Source organism: Crinia signifera, chromosome 4, assembly GCF_055691185.1.
Source record: "Crinia signifera chromosome 4, ASM5569118v1, whole genome shotgun sequence".
Lineage (NCBI taxonomy): Eukaryota > Metazoa > Chordata > Amphibia > Anura > Myobatrachidae > Crinia > Crinia signifera.
This window is the reverse complement of record NC_139220.1, coordinates 306,748,121-306,767,801: the sequence shown is the minus strand read 5'-3', so window position 1 is coordinate 306,767,801 and position 19,681 is coordinate 306,748,121. Positions and strand designations below refer to the sequence as shown.

At 39.6% G+C, this 19,681-nt stretch overlaps 1 pseudogene; it reads right to left on the bottom strand.

Moving 5' to 3' along the window:
• Positions 1 to 829: 829 nt before the first annotated feature.
• LOC146073317 (uncharacterized) lies at positions 830 to 18,957 on the bottom strand (annotated as a pseudogene).
• Between the last annotated feature and the right edge of the window lie 724 nt (positions 18,958 to 19,681).

Genomic DNA, 19,681 nt, shown 5'->3' with positions numbered 1-19,681 from the left:
AATACCCGAGTGCTGTATCATATTCCATATATTCCCTGAAAACTCCCCTCTTCAGGCAAGCCTATCATATTTAAGTTCCATATGCAAAACCCTCTACTTATGTATTATATAGCTTCCCTTCTGGACCTACAAGCTATGCTATTACTGCTGCCTGTCCTTGTGTTTCCCTCCTATGTCCTTATAGATTGTAAGCTTGCAGCAGGGCCCTCTTACCTCCAAATCTGTCTGTTGTTACCCTGTTTGTTTATCTCATTACAATTGTAAAGTGCAATGGAATCTGCTGTGCTATATAAGAAACTGTAAATAAATACTATTGCAGGGATATTATTGGAGGGTTCATCCTACACAAAGTTTATTACAGTCACTGGTGAAGAGGATTAAATACAGATGTTTCTCCTCCCTGGTCTTTAACAAGACAGGTTGATATAATACAAATTGTTTCCTAAAATAAAATGTCCTCACATGTAATCATATCGAAGGGATTCAATTGTATTCTGCACAGCCAATCTCCCATCTAAAGTGATAGGAGATCAGGAGTCATAATTGAATGTTCTTTTATTATTATGCTAATTGCAGCCAAACAGAATGAATATAGCAATGTAACACAGATAACCAATCTGAAGTCATAAGCATGCTGTAAAAAGTGATATTTGATTGTCTCAGGTGGCTGAGAGTGGACGGTGCCATCAGATGTTTGTGCCCTAATACAACAACAATTGAATTTCTCTCTCAGGTGACCAGCCCTGAAAGCTGCCCCCCACAGACATTTGTATAATCCCCATTGCAGGGATACAAGGGAACATGAGGAACACGTGATACATTCAGGTCCTCAGAGCATTGTAAATGACTTCTGTCCAGTGTGACTCCTCTGATGTGTAGCTAGATCATGCTTACTTGTAAAACATTTGCTGCATTCAGAGCATTTAAATGGTCTCTCTCCAATGTGACTCCTCTGATGTGTAACTAGATGATGCTTACTTGTAAAACACTTGCTGCATTCAGAGCAACTAAATGGTTTCTCTCCTGTGTGACTCCTCTGATGCGTAAGTAGACTAAGTTTACTGGTAAAACACTTGCTGCATTCTGAGCAACTAAATGGTTTCTCTCCCGTGTGACTCCTCTGATGTCTAACAAGATGTGACTTTACTGTAAAACACTTGCTACATTCAGAACATGTAAACGGTCTCTCTCCTGTGTGACTCCTCTGATGGATGAGAAGCTGTGATTTACATGTAAAGCATTTGTCACACTCAGAGCACAGATGTAAACTCTCTCCTGTGTGACTCCTCTGATGGATGAGAAGCTGTGATTTATATGTAAAGCATTGTCACACTCAGAGCACAGATGTGGTCTCTCACCTGTGTGACTCCTCTGATGGATGCGAAGATGTGATTTACATATAAAGCATTTGTCACACTCAGAGCACAGATATGGTCTCTCTCCTGTGTGACTCCTCTGATGGATGCAAAGATGTGATTTACATGTAAAGCATTTGTCACACTCAGAGCACAGATATGGTTTCTCTCCTGTGTGACTCCTCTGATGGATGAGAAGCTGTGATTTACATGTAAAGCATTTGTCACACTCAGAGCACAGATGTGGTCTCTCTCCTGTGTGAATCCTCTGATGTCTGAGAAGCTGTGATTTATATGTAAAGCGTTTGTCACACTCAGAGCACAGATGTGGTCTCTCTCCTGTGTGACTCCTCTGATGTCTGAGAAGCTGTGATTTATATGTAAAGCGTTTGTCACACTCAGAGCACAGATGTGGTCTCTCTCCTGTCAGACTCATCATGTATTAGATGAGAAACAAATTAGCTGCAGAAGGTTTCTCCTATGTATAAAATGAAAGTAGCTTTAGTGAGCCCCCCAGATTCGCAGGAAGAAATGGTGTAGGTGGATTGTTCTGACTGTTGTGTTGCTTTCCAAGGCGTCTTCCAAATAAAAATCCTGTTACTTATTTGTCCTGCAAGAAAAAAATATATATTTTAAAAGCTATACCATTGTAATTTTACTATCACTGTAATAGGGTTACTTTATATATAAAACATTATGTATATTTATATACCATTTTAAATATGTCCATGTCATTCACAATTTTTATATATTTTTTAGCATAATCTGTTTATTGAAAAATTTTGGGTCGGAGTCCAGTAATGGGGAAATCTCATGAGAGGGATGCAGCAGCAGCAGGAGACTGGGAGTTCCGATCAGCGGCAGCCACCGGAGCGTGGGATGGCTGTTGCAGTGAAATTTGTAGTGGCATTTTAATATATGGCCCCCTAAGGATTTTACCCAATTACAAAACGGCCCTTGCCACAAAAAAGGTTCCCCATCATTACTATAAAGGTTGAGGTATTATCTTCAACAATACTGGATATGTATTCAATATGATAGATATCCCAGATAGCTGCCGATATTGCAGTCATTTATAGGGAATAGTTTGTGATTTTCAGTGACAAGCTATTTTAATTTTGACTGCACCAATCGTATGCCAAATGAGCTTTTGAGTTGGTTTCGGGATGTCTGGTATGCTTTGAGGTAGTAAGAAAAACGAGAGGAAAACCGGGACATCTATCTCCCTTATGCACAATATAAAGCTTTCCAGAGACAAGTTATTCTAGAACATTCCCAGGAAATATGGGGAAGAATGCCTCTCAATCCACAAACTCTCCAGCAAGAGTTGGATGCATTTGGGAAAATGCGAGATATCCTCACAGGGGTCATATACCAACGGACATATAATCTGAAAGTATTTTCTCTATATCAAATTGCGGAGGATGCTGAGACTAAATTATGTTTTAGTTGATCCCATGTATCAGGGTCAAGTTGGACCCCGAGGTCTGTCTCCCAAGCCAATTTGTGTGAAATGTGGGTAGGGTCACCATGTTTGAGCTAATTTTGCTAAAGACCTTTAGAGGAGGAACAGTTGTAACAAAGAGATTCCAGTGTAGTCCAGTTCTAGTGGTGGATTTGTGTAAGTAATTAAAGGACGTGTGAAAGCTGCGGAGCTGTAAGAATTGGCAAAAGCAGTGAGTGGGAATATTGTACTCTGTCTGTAGGTCAGCAAAGGATGGGAATAAATATGAGGGAGCTATATCGGTAATAAACAAAAAATCAATGTTAACCCAATAATTGAAAAAACATCTATCCTTTCCATCGGGAAAAGCAGGGTTATCCCAAAGTGGGAATAAGGCCAGTGGAGAGGATAGCAATGCATGAGACTTGGCTAATCAGTCACATAGGGCCAGAGTGAATGAGATAATTGGTGAGCTATTTGTATTTGTAGGCTGCAAATTATGTGTGAGCCAAAGTAATGTAGATAAAGAATGATGCTGAAGTAATTCTGATTCCAACTGTACCCATCTACATGAAGACTACATCCTACATCTACATCCAAGTCCCCCCTCCTTAGCACTATTGTATAAAATTTTCAGACGCACCCACGGCCTTCTTCCTGACAAAAGAAATTGTAAGAACGTCTTCTGTAAGTTCTGAAAAGAGTGTGCGGGTAACATTATTTGAAGAGCCTGAAAAGGAAAATTTAGACGGAGCAACACATTAATTTTTATAGCATTTGCTCTACCTGTCCATGAAATGAATTGTCCCAATCATCTAATAATATCTGTGGAGATTCCATTAATCAATCTAGGGTAGTTAGTGAGATATTTCATCTGGGTCTTTTATTTTCCAATCAATTGGAAGGTAGATGAAAGGGTGCTTTTCAGTGGAGGAGTGAGGTGGCCCCTTGTCCCACTATGATACCCCCCTCCGCAACATGGTGGTCCTATCTGGAATGGATGGCACCTAATAGTGTTGCGGATAACCGTGTCCTTGAGTCAGCGGCCATTTTCAGTTACTCAGATGTCCTGTTGGTCATCTTCCCTAGTGTTTCCTTTACTTTTTATTTCACTACTCCCCCTCCCATTTAAGCATTATTTCACTTTACAGTTAATCATTGGTCTCTTTAGCTCTATTTTCCACTAGTATACACCATGACTTTAAATATAATGTCGTTAAATGTAGACTGTCTGAACTTGCCACGTATTTGCACCATGGCAATACAATTCATAAAAAGCAGAAGATAGACATATTATTATTGCAAGAATCGCACTTAAAAACCCCACACCCCTCAGTGGCCTCTCACACATTTCCTCAGGCCTTTTATTCATCTTCTACAAAAAAGCACTGTTACATTATTGCACAACTCATTGGCTTGTATATTAGAACACTCCTACTTGGACCCAAAGGGTCGTTTTAATATTTTGGTTCTTCATTTAAGCCATTCCCTTCTGACTATTGCATCAATATATGCTCTGAATATGGAGCAGAGTGCCTTTCATAAAGACTTCTAGCTAAGGGAAGAGTTGTTATCAGAGTTGTTATCGGAGGTGATTTTATTTTTTAGAGGTCATCTATTAGATGCCTTGAAAAAGACTAATAACTAGTTGAAACACGTTGGGTGCTATATTATATTTTATTTTTCCTGAGTGTGTCACCCACCACAGTCCACGGACCTGCAATTGGTGAGCAATCCCCAGTTTTTTCTATCATCTGATTGCAGAATCTTTGTACAGTGGTATGTTATCCATGTGACTCCCTGGTAATGTGTTTATCCATACTAATTTTTAATGAACAGTGTTGTTATGGAACAATAAACAGTTTTTTACTGAAGTACAATCTGGCTTGATTGTCTCATATGGACACAAAGAAACCATTATAGGAGGAGACCGGGCCTAGTACAAGTAAGCATACATATGAGATGATTTCCTGAGTACATAAAAAAGGAGAAGATTTGTGTGAAAGAAACCTTTATAAGTTTCCCGATATCCTGTGGGATGTAAGCTGAGTGTGAGCATCAATCAATGTCTCTAGTCTCACGGAGGTGATACCATACATATAGAAAAGAATACACCATTCCGTATAAACTCTGGGATAAGAAGGACCTGTATTTACAAGAAAAAACTGTGTATAAGGACTACTACACTATGTATATGTTTTCTTTGTTTATATATGAAGAATATAATATAAAAGAAGGTGAGGATGAGATCTCTTCTATCTATGATTACAAGACCTGCCTCTAAAAAGTTGGTTTAAGGTAATTTTGCCAAATTGTATTAATTTGTTACTTGAGAGCAATTAGGAATCAAGCTTATGGATCAGACCGGTCTCAATGCTGAGAGTATTATATAGTGACCCACATCTCACCTATTATTTATTTACTAATTGTGTGATAAATTATGTATAAGGTTAAATCATTGGTCACTTTTGTAAAACAAAACCATCGTACAGCATAATCCAATTAGTAGTTGGATGGTCATAGATAAAAATGCATCTTCATATGGTTATTCAAGAAGGAATTCCTTCATTACTACAATAATGAGAGAGAATACTTTACTGCTGCTACATTACTGGCTTACACAAAGGGTGACATTTAATAGGATGAGATATTTAGTAAGTGAGAGATTTGGTAAGAAATCTTCAGGTTTTTTAAATCGGCAATCATTAACACAGTAAAATCAAACTGCTTTAGCAGTGTAAATGATCGCCGCTTTAAAAAAAACTGGAGATTTCTTACCAAACCTCTCACTTTCTGAATCTCTCATGATATTAAACTTCCCCCAATGTCACTGACAAACTATAAATTCCCATTAATATGTTTACACATTTATTATGAACTGATAGTAATTTTCATACTTCTTCAAGTATATCTTACCATACAGTGTTCCATATGATAATGTAAAATTGTGTAATATACTGTAATATCTTCATATTTGTAGAAGTTTTTTTGCAGTGTGTTATTTATCAATAGATATCACAAATATAGACTAAAAATTGATAAAAAGACAATATCTGTACAATAATATCTACAAAGGTTTGTTCATGTATCAGTATATTCTAATGTATAATATAATTACCTTACTCTGGGGATCCTTCCTCTGTCTCTCTCTTACTCCTCTGTCCTCCCAGCTCTCCAACCAGTAACTGATCCAGCAGCTCCTCCATCAGCTCCCAGTGGCCTGATACAGCCTATTTATAGTCACTCCTCCCCATCTCTTCCCAGTAGTTCCCAGCATGCCCTGCAGGAATTCTTACACTGAGAGGTGATAAGTAAATTAGGGTCACATAACATTAGTATGCAGTCATTCACCACAGCAGCTTCTCCTGCCCAGCCCCTTGTCTTGTAAATGAGGTGTAAATATTCCTAAAGTCACTTACTACAATGGGAAATGCTAATTACACCCTGGCAGGGTAACACCTTGTATTGCAATTAGATCACAGCAGCCTCTGACATCCTGTTATATAACCAATGGAAGCTTTTGTTTAGGAGACACCTATTGTCCAGGCAGAGATTCAGCACTGAGATGTTTTACATATCAGCAGGAACTCTACAATGATTCACGGCTAATAATAACAAACATGCATACATATAATTTATGTATATCTACTATATCTACTGTATCTATATACAAGATATCACTGAACTCACCATGTCTAGGTTGGGGTGCAGTTGCCTGTGACCACAACTCACTTTTGTACACTGAAAGGAAAAGCAGTATTCTATTAACATGTAATGTTACTTTATACTAAATTGCTCCATAAAGATAGAGTGGCAGCTTTAGGCCACTTCTTAAACTCTGATGCAGTAGATATATATGGCAGACTTATTATGGATTACTTAGAATGTATTATTTTAAATAATTATTTTTTGTCTGATGCATACTTTTTATTACAAGTACATGGGACTGCCATAGGCATAACAGTTTGCCCTAAGATTTAAAAATTTGCTTATGGGACTTTTTGAGAACCAGTACATGTAAGGGAGTAATTTACAATAATAACTATGGCCAATAAAAGGAGGAATAAGGGGGGTTATTCTAGTTCATTCTTTCTGACAAAATCCTTCTTAGATGGACAAAACCATGTGCACTGCGGGTGGGGCAGATGTAACTTGTGCAGAGAGAATTAGGTTTGGGTGGGGTTTTTCTTCAAAGTGAGATCTATATTGCAGTGTAAAATCATGCAGTCAGTATTTTCCCTGCACAGAAACAAAATAACTCACCCAAATCTAATTCTCTCTGCACATGTTACATCTGCCCCCCTGCAGTGCACATGGTTTTGTCCATCTAAGAAGGATTTTGTCAGAAAGAATGAACTAGATCAAACCCCAAGGTAATGAACTGCTTAACTAGTCAAGCTGTCATTATTAACATTGGTAGGCAAATATCTCAAAAGCAAAAAGAAAAAGTGTTCCTATTTTGAGGCGCTCACTGGATTAATCTATATGTGTAAGACTCGATTTGTATGGAATCATTACAGACAAACATATACTTTTTTATAAAATATAACTTTTATTAGTACATATGCTAAAAGCCAGCGAAATATAGTGTAGAATGTGAAAAGTGTTGAAAATAATTAAGATATTAAAATTTTGTGCACTCTTTTTTTGTTCTATGAGAATCTACTAGGTCTTAAAGATTATTATATTTAATAGGACTCCAACAATAATTATCTGTGGGTTCTTTAATGTTGCTGATTATATAGTACGTCAGTTTACCATTATATCAATGAAGGTAAGTAGCTTTTGGGCAATCCCATACAGTTTCAATCATCCCATACTTGTTAATTATTCCATAGGAAATCTTTCCATGCTCAAGTACAGGGAAGCCGGGGCTAGTCTTGGGGCATGACCTCAGAGCAGATGGTGTAGGGCAGAATATTATATATTTTGGGGATAGTGCTGCGCTCAATCTTATGTATTTGACACATCCATTTATTTCCAATTCCTCCCATAATTATACAGTATCAAATTCATAAGATTGAGCGCAGCACTATCCCCAAAATATATACTATATTGAACTTCTGGGATACAGTCAGATCCCACAGTGTGATCGCAGCTCATCGAAATCCATCTTTCAGAGCACAGGTATTTCCAAAAACTGTAAATGGTGTAGGGCTGAAGTCTGGAGTAATGGGGTGTGCTGCTGCAAGACAGAGGTGCTGAGAAGGAGGTGGAATAGATATCCCCTATGAACCCAGGAGGTGTGGACAAATAAGTTGGGGGGCACAAGTAGCCCCCAAAAAGGGGGCAAATAATAATAAAAGCTCTGTGTGTAACATGGGGATACTTGATCCAGTAAGTCATTGGGTGAGAGCCATAAGATGGGGAAAACAGGATAGGCTGCAGCTGCTGCCAAGCTGGAAAGGTTTGCAAGAAGCAATAATCCCCAGACTAGGAATAAAGAAAAAGAAACACGATATTCACTGTCCAAATACCTCAGTATTATCAAAGTCTGCATTGGCACAGCCTATAAGAGAGACAATGATGCAAAAACTACTGGACGCAATTAAAGGTAGTGAAGCTCGATTGGGAAAAAAAATTGAAAAAACTCAAGCAGAAATAGGTCTGTTGCTACAAGATGTACAAAAAGTTCAAGAGAGGGTAGAAGAGACTGAGCAAATAATATCAAAAATTGAAGATCGGCAGTCCCCGATTGAGGCACAAGTAAAAGAACTAAAAAGTGCAGTTGTAGGGCTGCAGAACCAGTTGTCAGAAATGGAAGGGCTGGCACGCCGCAATAATATTAGAATTGTGGGGGTCCCAGAAAAAAACAGAGGGAGCTGTCCCTAAACAGTGGCTAGAAAACTGGATAATCAGTATCAGTATATTAAAACTCCCATATCCTCCACAAAGTCCTCTGCCACCCTGCATCCCCCCTCCCACCATGTTTTCTCCACCACCTTCATCCCTCCTCCCACCCTGCTTCCTCCGCCACCTTCCTCCCTCCTCTCACCCTGTTTCCTTCACCACCTTTGTTCCCTTCTCCTCCCCAGCGTCTATTCTGCAGCCTGAGGGGCTGGGGACATAGCCATCAGCTTAGAGAGCCACTTGCCGCACTCCCTTGTGTGTTGTATATTAGTGTAATAGGCAGTGGTGTAACTATAAATTTGGCGTCACCCCACAAGAAATTTCATCCGCCCCCCTTAAAATAAAACCTGCCGCCCTCCTCCAACCCCTAACCCCACTGCTTACTCTTCTGCTCACCTCTGCCGGGAGCCGCCGATATTCTTGTCTGTGGTCCCAGCTCTCCTCCTGGCAGGCTTCTGAAAATGAGCCTCACAAAGTGGCTTCCCCTAACAGCAGACTATTTTTAAAGATGATAGAGGAGGCTTCCGTCTCCTCTAGCATCCACAAAAAGTGTGTGCTGTAAGAAGGAGGATTTTGTGAGGGTAATTTTCATTTGCAGGAGCTTGCCAGGAGGAGAGCTGGGACTGCAGACAAGAGCCAAGTAGATTTGTGGGTCCCGTTGGCAGCAGAGGTAAGGTTGGTCCCAGGCGCTGGCACCAGTGCAATGCAGATAGCCCGGCAGACTCCCGGTGCCCACACTTACTCAGCACCTCCCGGATTGTGGGGTCTGTGGGGTTATTGTTATGCCACTGGTATTAGGGGTCAATAGTAGCTGTATACTAGTGTATTAGGGGTCAGTTGTAGTAGCTCCCCTTATGTCAGGAGAGCAACATAAATATATTTATAAATAAAATGTCTGCTCTGCACAATATCTATGTCTCTTCTGCATGGATCCCCAGCTCCCATTCACTATTTCATGACTTTCATCGGGCTGCTTCTATCCTATAGAATGCCATTCCCCGCACAATAAGACTCTCCACTTGCCTCCAAACTTTCAAGCATTCCCTGAAAACTCTAAAGAAAAAGGAAACCACCAGTGTAACTATAGCTGCTGTATCGCAAAGATTATAAAGAAAAAGACATGCTGATAAATGAACGAATAGAGAAATATGAGAGAGGACTTTTAGAGACAAAACAGAAAAAATTTAGGAGGGATTTGGACGACTATCAGAATGATGCAGTCCGAACATATAAAAACATGAATAAAACCAGAACTGACATTAGACACCCAAGATCAAGGTCCAGACACCAATATAGTCATAACAAAAGGACACAAGAACCCAGGAGAAATTTTTCAAGGGATAACCAGGTGTATTTTCAAAATAGACAAGAACACCAACAAAGAGATTATGCAGCTCCCCGTGATAGTCACCATCCCAGAGGGGAAGGAGCGAGACCCAAAGATAGACAGTATCGTAATAGAAGGGGGAGCAATAGATCACCCCAACGGGATTTTCAGATGGACCGTCCCCGCCCCAATCATTGGGAAAACCCACACGCCCTGCAATACACAGGAACCCCAAAAAGACAAAGGGAAAAAAGCCAAGAGGCTCTAGAGGAGGGATACACTCAAAGAAAAACCACCAGAATGAATTAACCAATAAATCAGATAATACAAAACCAAACCCAACCAATAATAGCCATAAAAATGTGTTCAATATTTCATCCAGAACACTAGACACAAATGAACAATCCTTACTTGCCAAAGGCCTAAAATATGTACCCTCATTTGGATTCAGTATTGAATCCCGGCGGTCGGGATCCCGGCGTACAGAATCCCGACGCCGGAATCCCGACAGCCGAAATGCCGACAAGGGGGGGACGTGGATCGCCCCCCCTTGTGGGCTCGCTGCGCTCGCCACGCAGCGGGCCCGGTGCCTCGCTACGCTCGGCACACTAATTGACACCCCAGGAGGGAGAATGTGTCGGCATTTCGTCGGTCGGGATTCCGGCGGCGGGATTCTGAACGCCGGGATCCCGACCGCCGGGATATTAACTGCATCCCCCTCAGATGACCCAACGAATTGTTTGTGGAGCTAAATCGATTCATACGCACCCTGTGTAGAAAGAGATATTTTGCCAATAAAAATATCACAGAACAAGTAGATCCCAGCCATCCCATTGTACTAGATCCTTCAGATGATCCAGCCTTAATAGCCTTACAAGAACTTGCAATGGAAAGCGAACAAATTACACCTCAGTATAAAAAGATCTATGATACTACATCTGAGATCTTCAAACGAAGATCGGAATTTTTTCCACTATCAGCTAAGAGTGCAGTTGTGGAAACATTCTACAAGGTTACTCTCGAAGACTTTAGGGAACGATGTAAACAGAAACATAGCAGAACTTCCAACCTATCTAGAGCAGAAAAAAGAGCACTAAAATTGTTGACAAAAGACACATCTATAATAATCAAGGAGGCAGACAAAGGGTGTGGGGGGGGTCTGGTTGTCCAGGACAGAGAGGAGTATCTACGAGAAGCTTACAATCAACTGAATGACTGTACTTTTTATAAAACACTAAAATCTGATCCCACTCCTTCTTTCTTGGTTGAGTTTAAGAACCTAATTGATGACGCTCTAACCAAGAATATAATTTCTAAAGAAACATGGCAATTTTTGTTCACCCCCCATCCCATCACGCCCACATATTATCACCTTCCTAAAATTCACAAATCACTCACTTTACCTCCTGGTCGCCCTATTATTTCTGGGATTGGTTCACTTACCACTAATCTATGACATTATGTGGATTTATATTTACAACCTCTTGTTCCTGGGCTTAGGTCACATTTGAAGGACACAACCCATTTTCTTCAGAAAATTGAGGGCATCATTTGGAAGGACACACATGCCTTCATGACTCTAGATGTCAAATCTTTATACACCAATATACCACATAATTTGGGTATTGAACATCTCACCAATAAACTAAACAGAGATAGTGACCTGACACAGGAATAACAATCCTTCATTATCTCTTCTATATTCTTCATTCTCACACACAACAATTTTTTGTTCTCCAATACACATTATCTTCAGGTGATGGGGACGGCCATGGGCACCAGGTTCGCGCCCAGCTATGCCAACCTATACATGGGTGAATTTGAAGATACCCATGTGTGGTGCGGCGGCTTCGGTGCAAATCTGGTGTTCTATGGTCGTTACATTGATGGTCTATTTTTTATTTGGGATGGTGATCACCTTACGGCACAACACTTTGTCACCACACTCAATCACAATTCCTTTAATTTATTGTTCACTTCTCACTTTGATCCCATTCACATTGATTTTTTAGATATCTCCCTGCACATAGTAGATTCCAAAATTACCACAGCCAACTTCACCAAAACAGTCGACACACAGTCATATTTACATTTCAACAGCTCACATCATCAGTCCTGGAAGGTTAATATACCGAAGGGACAACTTATGAGAATACGTCACAATTGCTCTTCCTTAGAGACTTTTAATCTCCAAGCCTTGGACATGATTTCCTCTTTTAGATCTAGAGGATACCCAGACCCCCTCCTACAGAAAGCCCTAAGAGAAGTGCAAACCATGGACAGGGAAGTGCTGTTGAAACATAACCCCAAAAAAACACACAATAAAGATTATGAGATGGCATTCATATGCAAATATAATAATGCACATGTACAAATCAAACGTATTATCAATAAAAATTACAACAGCCTCAGACAGGACAGAATACTTAAGGATCTGATACCAACCAAACCTGTAGTTATATATAAAAATAATTGGTCCCTTAAATCTTATTTGGCCCCCAGACACCTGAAAAAAACTGAAGAATCCACCAATATTTCCAAAGTAAGCTCTTGGCTCCCACAAAGACCTCTGGGTGTTCAGAAAAGTGGGAAAAATCGATGCACAATGTGTCAATACACCACAAAAAAGACCACAAGTGTTAATGCAGAAGATGAACAAATAATGATTAAAATTTTTATTAACTGTGATACCAGTTATGTAATTTATCTTTTAACCTGTAGTTGCGTTTTGAGATACGTGGGACGCACAACACGCGTCCTCTAAAAGTACGTTTTCTCGAACACCGCCGAAATATCCTTAAGGGCCTTATCTGTCACAGTGTCTCTAGACATTTCCTGCATTCACACGAAAAAAAACCTAAAGATCTTCAAATAATAGGTCTTGAACATATCCCTCACTCCCTAAGAGGGGGTGACAGATATAAAACACTTTGCCGACAAGAAGTCTTCTGGACTTTCAAATTAAATTGCCTCCATCCAGAAGGACTCAATGAGGCATTAGAGCTTAACAGTGTTCTATAACGTCATTCCCTTGGTATCCTCTGTTAAATATAACCCCTTTTTCTAATGTGAGAATATGTAAATATACATTTGGAATAAGAACACTCTCTTCATAATATATGAACATTTATACTACCCATTCCCTCCTTACCTTTTGCTCCCCTTTTCGGTAAGATATGCATATATTATCAATGCCTTTGATATACTCTTAGATGTAACAGATTGAGTTTATAGAATCCATTTTTATATTTAGTATATATTTTCATAATAATTTTTCATAACAATAATTTTTCATATTACTTATAAGACTGCATCTCTTATATTAATATTAATATTAATATATCTCGAATAGACCTCTTTCTAATACTTTCTTTAGAAATTGATATGCCTAGTAAATTTATGTATTATTTATATTTTTATTTCCTCTTTTCTCTATTCATGTATGGCAAATCTCCTTTTCATATGAAGATCCACTATATGAAACAAACACTATGAATATTTAGTATGTATACATTGAATGCAATGCATGGGATTACATATACATACATTTAATCTGCCAACCATATGTAATGCTAACATCTGGTTCCGCCATCCAGACAAGTCATTTCCTGGATGATCACAATATAAATGTGATGGTACTTTAAATGTCTTGTTTCCAGCTAATAGCATAACGTCACTTCCCCCTTCTTCTTAATAGATCTACAACATTGAAAGGCGGACTATGACCATTTCCGCCAGATCGGAACCCGGGCGCCACGTCACTTCCGCCCTTTGAGATACACGGATGCCCCAAACGGCGGACCACTACTATTTCCGCCAGGGCAGTCACTGGGCGCGACGTCACTTCCACCCTCTTAGAGATATCTATGTACCAAACGGCGGATATCTATTACTTCTGCCCAGACACACTCAGGGCGTCACGTCACTTCCGCCCACACAGAGCCCTGAATTATAACTCCGTAATAGTGGACGGAGTGATTCGAAACATCCAGCTCTCAGCCTGCAGATCAGGCCAAGTTATACCATATGCACACATGCATCTGTTTGTCCCTCCATTAAATAGATCTCGTGACCCCGTGCTTTGTCTTTGAATCATGAATCTGTATTTCTGGATCACGTGACTCATGGAGGTCACGTGACCTCACTATTGTACAAATTTATTCATTCATGTCTTTACATTAATGTGATTTTCTACCATTTACACTGTCAATAACCATATAGAAACAAGTCCTTCTGTGCATTCATATAAAATTCATTGTTTTTTTCAATGTTTTTTATTTATTATGTGTTTCTATGGGATTTCCTATGAAGCCCTCCCACACCTGGGATCAGTCCCATAATCAATCTTAGGGCATATAAAGGAGAACCCTAGCAGCAACAAATCATTCCAGCTCCTGATGAAGGCGTGTGAACACGCTGAAACATGTTGAGCCATCACTCTTTGCTCTAGCACTCTATTGGAGAGCCATCCAGCTCACGCACAGCTCCATTTTTCAAACCGTGCAATTGCAGAGGACACCATACCCGGACCAGTCTTGCTGTATTCAACGCTTTGGATCTCCTGGAATCTGCAGCCATTTCATCTTGGTACCAGCCGTACCTTAAGGACTGCCACATTATTCCATCTATTGTGAGAGGTCCAGGAATCCATTACTGGGAAATCTCCGGGACTCTGAAAACCCATTCCTAATAAGGTTATCCACCACGTATGGTAATTATACACCCTGGTGTTGATTTGGACACTCAATACTCATTTGGCCCCAATATTGAATGCTAGCGGAAAATCCTATTAAAATATTTTTATCATCATTTTTCCATTTTTATATCTTTGAGAATTGTCATATGCAATGTATTGTTTATTAATTGTGTTTTAATATTGTAATAAATTCAGTAATACCCGAGCGCTGTATCATATTCCATATATTCCCTGAAAACTCCCCTCTTCAGGCAAGCCTATCATATTTAAGTTCCATATGCAAAACCCTCTACTTATGTATTATATAGCTTCCCTTCTGGACCTACAAGCTATGCTATTACTGCTGCCTGTCCTTGTGTTTCCCTCCTATGTCCTTATAGATTGTAAGCTTGCAGCAGGGCCCTCTTACCTCCAAATCTGTCTGTTGTTACCCTGTTTGTTTATCTCATTACAATTGTAAAGTGCAACGGAATCTGCTGTGCTATATAAGAAACTGTAAATAAATACTATTGCAGGGATATTATTGGAGGGTTCATCCTACACAAAGTTTATTACAGTCACTGGTGAAGAGGATTAAATACAGATGTTTCTCCTCCCTGGTCTTTAACAAGACAGGTTGATATAATACAAATTGTTTCCTAAAATAAAATGTCCTCACATGTAATCATATCGAAGGGATTCAATTGTATTCTGCACAGCCAATCTCCCATCTAAAGTGATAGGAGATCAGGAGTCATAATTGAATGTTCTTTTATTATTATGCTAATTGCAGCCAAACAGAATGAATATAGCAATGTAACACAGATAACCAATCTGAAGTCATAAGCATGCTGTAAAAAGTGATATTTGATTGTCTCAGGTGGCTGAGAGTGGACGGTGCCATCAGATGTTTGTGCCCTAATACAACAACAATTGAATTTCTCTCTCAGGTGACCAGCCCTGAAAGCTGCCCCCCACAGACATTTGTATAATCCCCATTGCAGGGATACAAGGGAACATGAGGAACACGTGATACATTCAGGTCCTCAGAGCATTGTAAATGACTTCTGTCCAGTGTGACTCCTCTGATGTGTAGCTAGATCACGCTTACTTGTAAAACATTTGCTGCATTCAGAGCATTTAAATGGTCTCTCTCCAGTGTGACTCCTCTGATGTGTAACTAGATGATGCTTACTTGTAAAACACTTGCTGCATTCAGAGCAACTAAATGGTTTCTCTCCTGTGTGACTCCTCTGATGCGTAAGTAGACTAAGTTTACTGGTAAAACACTTGCTGCATTCTGAGCAACTAAATGGTTTCTCTCCCGTGTGACTCCTCTGATGTCTAACAAGATGTGACTTTACTGTAAAACACTTGCTACATTCAGAACATGTAAACGGTCACTCTCCTGTGTGACTCCTCTGATGGATGAGAAGCTGTGATTTACATGTAAAGCATTTGTCACACTCAGAGCACAGATGTAAACTCTCTCCTGTGTGACTCCTCTGATGGATGAGAAGCTGTGATTTATATGTAAAGCATTTGTCACACTCAGAGCACAGATGTGGTCTCTCACCTGTGTGACTCCTCTGATGGATGCGAAGATGTGATTTACATATAAAGCATTTGTCACACTCAGAGCACAGATATGGTCTCTCTCCTGTGTGACTCCTCTGATGGATGCAAAGATGTGATTTACATGTAAAGCATTTGTCACACTCAGAGCACAGATATGGTTTCTCTCCTGTGTGACTCCTCTGATGGATGAGAAGCTGTGATTTACATGTAAAGCATTTGTCACACTCAGAGCACAGATGTGGTCTCTCTCCTGTGTGAATCCTCTGATGTCTGAGAAGCTGTGATTTATATGTAAAGCGTTTGTCACACTCAGAGCACAGATGTGGTCTCTCTCCTGTCAGACTCATCATGTATTAGATGAGAAACAAATTAGCTGCAGAAGGTTTCTCCTATGTATAAAATGAAAGTAGCTTTAGTGAGCCCCCCAGATTCGCAGGAAGAAATGGTGTAGGTGGATTGTTCTGACTGTTGTGTTGCTTTCCAAGGCGTCTTCCAAATAAAAATCTTGTTACTTATTTGTCCTGCAAGAAAAAAATATATATTTTAAAAGCTATACTATTGTAATTTTACTATCACTGTAATAGGGTTACTTTATATATAAAACATTATGTATATTTATATACCATTTTAAATATGTCCATGTCATTCACAATTTTTATATATTTTTTAGCATAATCTGTTTATTGAAAAATTTTGGGTCGGAGTCCAGTAATGGGGAAATCTCATGAGAGGGATGCAGCAGCAGCAGGAGACTGGGAGTTCCGATCAGCGGCAGCCACCGGAGCGTGGGATGGCTGCTGCAGTGAAATTTGTAGTGGCATTTTAATATATGGCCCCCTAAGGATTTTACCCAATTACAAAACGGCCCTTGCCACAAAAAAGGTTCCCCATCATTACTATAAAGGATGAGGTATTATCTTCAACAATACTGGATATGTATTCCATATGATAGATATCCCAGATAGCTGCCGATATTGCAGTCATTTATAGGGAATAGTTTGTGATTTTCAGTGACAAGCTATTTTAATTTTGACTGCACTAATCATATGCCAAATGAGCTTTTAAAGTTGGTTTCGGGATGTCTGGTATGCTTTGAGGTAGTAAGAAAAATGAGAGGAAAACCGGGACATCTATCTCCCTTATGCGCAATATAAAGCTTTCCAGAGACAAGTTATTCTAGAACATTCCCAGGAAATATGGAGAAGAATGCCTCTCAATCCACAAACTCTCCAGCAAGAGTTGGATGCATTTGGGAAAATGCGAGATATCCTCACAGGGGTCATATACCAACGGACATATAATCTGAAAGTATTTTCTCTATATCAAATTGCGGAGGATGCTGAGACTAAATTATGTTTTAGTTGATCCCATGTATCAGGGTCAAGTTGGACCCCGAGGTCTGTCTCCCAAGCCAATTTGTGTGAAATGTGGGTAGGGTCACCATGTTTGAGCTAATTTTGCTAAAGACCTTTAGAGGAGGAACGGTTGTAACAAAGAGATTCCAGTGTAGTCCAGTTCTAGTGGTGGATTTGTGTAAGTAATTAAAGGACATGTGAAAGCTGCGGAGCTGTAAGAATTGGCAAAAGCAGTGAGTGGGAATATTGTACTCTGTCTGTAGGTCAGCAAAGGATGGGAATAAATATGAGGGAGCTATATCGGTAATAAACAAAAAATCAATGTTAACCCAATAATTGAAAAAACATCTATCCTTTCCATCGGGAAAAGCAGGGTTATCCCAAAGTGGGAATAAGGCCAGTGGAGAGGATAGCAATGCATGAGACTTGGCTAATCAGTCACATAAGGCCAGAGTGAATGAGATAATTGGTGAGCTATTTGTATTTGTAGGCTGCAAATTATGTGTGAGCCAAAGTAATGTAGATAAAGAATGATGCTGAAGTAATTCTGATTCCAACTGTACCCATCTACATGAAGACTACATCCTACATCTACATCCAAGTCCCCCCTCCTTAGCACTATTGTATAAAATTTTCAGACGCACCCACGGCCTTCTTCCTGACAAAAGAAATTGTAAGAACGTCTTCTGTAAGTTCTGAAAAGAGTGTGCGGGTAACATTATTTGAAGAGCCTGAAAAGGAAAATTTAGACGGAGCAACACATTAATTTTTATAGCATTTGCTCTACCTGTCCATGAAATGAATTGTCCCAATCATCTAATAATATCTGTGGAGATTCCATTAATCAATCTAGGGTAGTTAGTGAGATATTTCATCTGGGTCTTTTATTTTCCAATCAATTGGAAGGTAGATGAAAGGGTGCTTTTCAGTGGAGGAGTGAGGTGGCCCCTTGTCCCACTATGATACCCCCCTCCGCAACATGGTGGTCCTATCTGGAATGGATGGCACCTAATAGTGTTGCGGATAACCGTGTCCTTGAGTCAGCGGCCATTTTCAGTTACTCAGATGTCCTGTTGGTCATCTTCCCTAGTGTTTCCTTTACTTTTTATTTCACTACTCCCCCTCCCATTTAAGCATTATTTCACTTTACAGTTAATCATTGGTCTCTTTAGCTCTATTTTCCACTAGTATACACCATGACTTTAAATATAATGTCGTTAAATGTAGACTGTCTGAACTTGCCACGTATGTGCACCATGGCAATACAATTCATAAAAAGCAGGAGATAGACATATTATTATTGCAAGAATCGCACTTAAAAACCCCACACCCCTCAGTGGCCTCTCACACATTTCCTCAGGCCTTTTATTCATCTTCTACAAAAAAGCACTGTTACATTATTGCACAACTCATTGGCTTGTATATTAGAACACTCCTACTTGGACCCAAAGGGTCGTTTTAATATTTTGGTTCTTCATTTAAGCCATTCCCTTCTGACTATTGCATCAATATATGCTCTGAATATGGAGCAGAGTGCCTTTCATAAAGACTTCTAGCTAAGGGAAGAGTTGTTATTAGAGTTGTTATCGGAGGTGATTTTATTTTTTAGAGGTCATCTATTAGATGCCTTGAAAAAGACTAATAACTAGTTGAAACACGTTGGGTGCTATATTATATTTTATTTTTCCTGAGTGTGTCACCCACCACAGTCCACGGACCTGCAATTGGTGAGCAATCCCCAGTTTTTTCTATCATCTGATTGCAGAATCTTTGTACAGTGGTATGTCATCCATGTGACTCCCTGGTAATGTTTTTATCCATACTAATTTTTAATGAACAGTGTTGTTATGGAACAATAAACAGTTTTTTACTGAAGTACAATCTGGCTTGATTGTCTCATATGGACACAAAGAAACCATTATAGGAGGAGACCGGGCAAGTAAGCATACATATGAGATGATTTCCTGAGTACATAAAAAAGGAGAAGATTTGTGTGAAAGAAACCTTTATAAGTTTCCCGATATCCTGTGGGATGTAAGCTGAGTGTGAGCATCAATCAATGTCTCTAGTCTCACGGAGGTGATACCATACATATAG